Consider the following 6,108-nt stretch of genomic DNA (forward strand, 5'->3'; position numbering starts at 1 on the left):
AGTCCATTATTTATACACTGAATTGACCACGGATTTTTTCCGTTATATCCTGATTATGACAACGAGCACGCGGCGGGTGTGACCGGTCAGCAAGGGATGCTCACTCGTCCATGGCACCTGATCCCACCTCTAATGTTTCAGGGGTCCGTGTTTGCTCTGCTCTTATTTTGTATATTTGTTTAATAGACGTTGAGATTGTATACTGTTCGTTTTTTCCTTATCCTTCTTATAGACTCTTGTAATCTTGTGGCATTTACACCCGGGAATATGTTCAATGACAACATAGTATCAGTTTATAGAAATCACTTCTTGATTTAACTTGGTCTATTAAATAATACTTGAATTAATTACAAATGGAGTTAAATATATTGTATTTCTAATATTTAGAATTTAAATAAAAGGAGAGATCACTCTGACTGCAGAGAAATACTTAATAATCGGAACTTTTTATTGTGCAGTGTAGAGGAAGGATATAGAAATAACAAACAGTATTCAATCTCAACGTCCAGTAAACAAATATACAAAATAAGAACAGAGCAAACATGGACCTCTGAAACATCAGAGGTGGGATCAGGTGCCATGGAGGAGTGAGCATCCCCTGCCGACCGGTCACACCCGCCAAAGGGTTTTTTAACAGATGGAAAAAAGGACAACACTGAAATCACTCAACATGAACAAAAATATTAAAACGTAGAAAATATTTAACGAATTCCCATGCTCATTAAAAGAAAAAAACACAATATCTGGCTCCAAAAAAAAAAAAAAAATCAATACTGACTAGATGCACAAAACCTCCATGTTAAATTTTACCAATTAATCAAATTTTTGATTAAAGTTCCAAATGATATATCTTTCAATTCTGAAATTATCAGTTTTCATTCTTGTAAATCTATTTACTTCTTAAGTTACAAGTGACTGTACACTTGTTCAAAAATGACAGTTTAACAATATTAAATTTAGACCTATGGAAAAAGGGACATAATTCCAAAATTGAATGACATAATTGAGTATAAAGAATTAAAGCTGTTTGCTTCTTTATAACAAGAGGCCCACGGGCCTTATAGGTCACCTGAGCATTATGCAACAACTTTCCAGTTACAGTGTATTGAATTTGATTTTATAACATGTTTTAAGCCAGATGCTATATGGCATTCACAATTTTGAAAGAGCACCATTGATCATCATAACAATAAACTTAGCAGTCGCTTAGCTTGGTTACTGAATACCCATATGCAGGGTAGGGGAACAAAAATGCACTCCAACTAATCAGTAATATTCATCAATAATCAGTAGTGCCCCTAACACTCTGACATAAACCCCTGACCCTAGGTTGCACAAATTTTTAAAAGGCACCCTTAAAATTGACTATCAAAAAGTAAATAAATGTTTTATAAATACAAAGGACCAGATTTCAAACAATTGATTCATTTCCAGTATATAAGTAGAGCCCCCCCCCCCCTGACCCTGGGGCCTTGAAATTCACATTTCTGCAAGATTTGGGCCCTTGCTCATCATAACTATATAGGTAGATCATCTGCTTCATACCCAGAGACAGAGAAGAAGATATTCAAAGAAATCATGTATTTTCACTATCTAATCAATAGAGCCCCGCCCTAACTCCAGAACCCGACCCTGGGGCCATAAAATTAACAATTTTGATTGAAGCACTCTTGCTCATCATAACTATGCACTTAGTTTATTAAATACCTAGGAGCAGAGAAAAGTTTTTCAATGAATTCATGTATTTTCACTATTCAATCAATAGAGTCCCCCCCCTCAAACACCAGAACCTCTGACCCTGGGGCCATAAAATTCACAATTTAGTAGAGGCACTCTTGCTCATCATAACTATGCACTTACAAGTAGTTAGTTTATTTAATACCTAGGAGCAGAGAAGAAGATTTTCAAAGAATTCATGTAATTTCACTATATAATCAATAGAGCCCCCCCCCCCCACCACCACAGAACCCTTGACCCTGGGGCCATAAAATTCACAATTTTGGTAGAGGCACTCATGCTTATCATAACTATGCACTTAGTTAGTTTATTTAATACCTAGGAGCAGAGAAGAAGATTTTCAAAGAATTCATGTAATTTCACTATATAATCAATAGAGCCCCCCCCCAACCACAGAACCCTTGACCCTGGGGCCATAAAATTCACAATTTTGATAGAGGCACTCTTGCTTATCATAACTATTTACTTACTTGGTTTATTTAATACCCAGGGGCAGAGAAGAAGATTTTCAAAGAAATCATGTATTTTTACTATATAATCAATAGAGCCCAACCCTAACACCAGAACCCCTGACCCTGGGGCCATTTAATTCACAAATCTGAAAGAGGCACTCTAGCTCATCATAACTATGTACTTAGTTGGTTTATTTAATACCCAGGAGCAGAGAAGAAGATTTTCAAAGAAATAATGCATTTTCACTATATATACTTATTTAGCCCTGTCCTAGCACTAGAACCCCTGACCCCAGGGCCATGAATTTCACAATTTTGGTAGAGGACTCAATGCTGATTACAATCATGCAAATAGTTTGACTGCTTGATGTCCAGTGGTAAAGAAGAAGATTTTTAAAGATTGCATTAATTTTAGTGGTTTTGGCCCCACCCCTCAGGCCCCAGGAGGGCAGGGATCATGAAATTCACAATTTTTGTTCCCCTTTACCCATAGATGCTTTGTGCCAAATTTGGTTGAAATTGGTTCAGTGGTTGCAGAGTAGAAGCTGAAAATGTTCAAATGTTAACACACGACACACGACGGACGACGACGGACGAAAACAGATAGCAATAGGTCACCTGAGTTTACTCAGGTGACCTAAAAACCAATGCACAAAGAAAAAAAAATATAGTCATATACGGAGTAAATCTGCATTCGCTACACACCTCTATCTACAAAGCGTACACAACAATGTTTACAAGGAATTTTTAAGTTGTTGGTGGTACTTCTTTATCGTCTCTTTACATACCATGATCAATAACATACTTTGTTGATATTCACAGTAACTGAAATAAATCCTTCGTAACAGTTTCCAGTATTCCAAAATGACACAGAAGTCAAAATACTCCAAAAAGCTTGCTATTGGTTTACACCAGCGACAATAGTAAGTTGGACAATGTTTTCCACATTTTTTGATTCATTTGAGTACGCTACTCTGAAAGAATTTGACAGAAGAAAAATCTTCAATGTTTTCCACATTATCAACAGTGAGGTGATTAACAATACACATTGTAAGTAATGTTGAAAAGAAAATTGATAGCTTTACTTTCTGGTATCCATAAGAGAAGCAGAGAGTACCATTCATGGATTTTTGTAAAGTTTCTTTTGCAATTTTCATTTTGCACGATGGGCATCTGATGAATTTGGAATCATCATGTGGCAGGACAACTTGTCCCTTACACATTTCACACGAAAAGTGCATCACTAAACCCACTTTGGTTATTTTTCCTTCCTTTTCAATGAGATCATTATTTTCAGGTGCCTGTAAACAATTTACCAAATCATCAATGCTTGAAGCTTTCGTAGCCGTAATAGTTTTTACATTTTGGAACGGACGGGTTGAGAGTTGATACAATCTGTAACTTTTGCCAATTTCTAGCATCGTCACCATGTCATCCCAAAGTGTTAATTTCATTGTTGCAGAGCTATCTCCAACTATCACATTTTGCTTTTGAATTGGAAGTTCTCTGACTATTTGTACTGGTACTGGTATTGCCGACAGTATCTTGACTTCAACAGCAACCTAATCAAAGCATAATGATAATAATTCATTAAAACGCAACATTTTCATCTATGTACGACTTGTTTCATACCAACTATAGCCGTATTCCGCCATATTTCTTTCAGATACATTGTCTCATTGTAACGATGTATACACCAATGCACTCGTTACACTTGAATGATTTTTTGTGAATGCGGGGCCCTTTGAGTAGCCACCATCTCAATGATATCTAGTTGCCCTCAAATTATGAGATAAAAGAATTTAGAATCCCTGACACAATTCAAGAATTTTCAATTCAATTAGGGAGGGGTAAAACATACGAGTCTGTCAAAAGAAGGTTCGATTGGCTGGTCTGTCAAATGATGTTAAATTATGGTGTCATTCATGTGATCTTTGTGCAAGTAGAAAGCCAGGTCCAGGGTTTGGAAAATTTCCACTTCAGTCTTCTCTACTTCAATCTACAAAACCATTAGACCGAATTGCAATGGATATTTTAGGGAGTTTACCAACAACCAATAATGGAACTGAGTATATCATTGTTTTAGGTGACTATTTTTCAAAATGGAAAGAAACATACGCTGTGTCTGATCATATCGCCCTTACAGTTGCTGAAAATTTGCTACTGAATTTATCTCACGTTTTGGTGTTCCAAATCAAATACTGAAACTGATCAGGGGAGAGAATTCGAAAGTGAATTATTTTCTGAACTTTGTAAACTTTTAGGCATAGAGAAAACTAGAACCACTTCATAAAGACCACAACCTGATGGCCTCGTTGAGTGTTTTAATAAAACTCTGATCGCCATGTTGTCTGCATTTGTCAATGAAAATAAAGATTTTTGGGATGACCATTTAACGCTTCCTCATGATGGCCTATCGTGCAACCCCTCGCATAAGTACAAAGTGTACTCCAAACTTGCTCATGTTGGGTCGGCAAATTTCATGCCCATTAGATATCATGGCTGTGATACCACCAGCAAATCCTGGGAAACTGTGCCCTTCAATGTATGAAAAATGGTCAGAATTAACAATGAACAATGCGTTTAAGCAATAAGCAATACATGTCCCCTACCGGGTATTTACTAGCTATATCAAACAAGCATTCTGAGAGTATTGCATAAGCAATACACACCGTTCACGGTAGCTCAGTCGGTAGAGCGCTCGCTCCGTGATCGGGAGGTCGTGAGTTCGCATCTCGGCCGCGACCGACCTAGTCGTTAAAATGGGTAGCAACTGTTCCTTCGCCATGCGCTCGGCACTTTGAAGTGAAAGTTGCGGGTCCATCGGATGAGACTTAAAAACCGAGGCCCCGTGTCAGCGGCAGGCGCTGGCACGATAAAGATCCCTCACTGCTCAAAGGCCCTGAGTGCCGAGTAAAGGTCAAAATTTGAAGCCCTTCACCGGCATACGGTGACGTCTTCATATGAGTGAAAAATTCTCGAGAGGGACGTTAAACAATATACAATCAATCAATCAATCATAAGCAATACATGTCCCCTACCGGGTTCCCCTTTTTCTTTAGGATGTCATTTTATAATATGCAAAAGTCATGTCCAAGGTAAAACTGAAAGATTTTCAAGTTGTTAATGCCTTAAAACCAATAAAATAATCCACATTAAGACGAAAATTCAACTGACTCATTTATCCGCCGTCTTTTCCTTGCTTCATATTTTGTCAACAATCGGAAGTAAGCGCAGTTCGAACCCGATCTTAATTAAGCGATTCTGTCAAAAATCAATGAAGCGAAGTGAAATTCAAACTTGATCTGTAACTCATTAAGATACACCCACATACCCAAAATTCAGCTCAATATCTGCAAGCGTTTAAAAAAAAAGTGTGGAAAACCAAGTGGGACAGACTAACGGGGACGGACAGACAGACGGAAGGACGCAGAGGAAACCTATAGTCCCCCCCCGGTTTCACCGGTAGGGGACTAATAAATAAGGTCAAGTTTGGACGGGTCCATATCTCATTATTCAGAAAATGATTTTGCTGTTCTTGATAAAAAGATTAAAAAAAAAATCTTCCTATACTATCACGAATCATTGCTTTGAAGCACTTGAGAAGATGATCTTTAGAATGATTTTCGATTTTTCCTATATATTCTAATGTAAAACTTTGATCGGCCATTTTGGCCCCACCCTACCCCCGGGGTCATGATTTGAACAAACGTGAATCTACACTATATATGAATGCTTCCACACGAGTTTCATCTTTCCTGGCCCAGTGGTTCTTGAGATGAGGATTTTAAAAGATTTCCCCTGTATACTCCTATGTAAAACTCTGATCGGCCATTGTGAACCCACCCTACTCCCGGGGTCACAATTTGAAAAAAAAAATCTGAATCTACGCTATATGAGGGTGCTTCACACGAGTATC

General features: G+C 37.8%; 1 pseudogene; it reads right to left on the bottom strand.

The window, feature by feature from the left end:
* Positions 1-3,087: 3,087 nt before the first annotated feature.
* LOC134258816 (uncharacterized) lies at positions 3,088-3,751 on the bottom strand (annotated as a pseudogene).
* Positions 3,752-6,108: the final 2,357 nt, after the last annotated feature.

Source organism: Saccostrea cucullata, unplaced genomic scaffold (genome assembly GCF_032062105.1).
Source record: "Saccostrea cucullata isolate Sc308-1 unplaced genomic scaffold, CSIRO_AGI_Scuc_v1 ctg13063, whole genome shotgun sequence".
In the NCBI taxonomy this organism is placed as follows: Eukaryota; Metazoa; Mollusca; class Bivalvia; order Ostreida; family Ostreidae; genus Saccostrea; species Saccostrea cuccullata.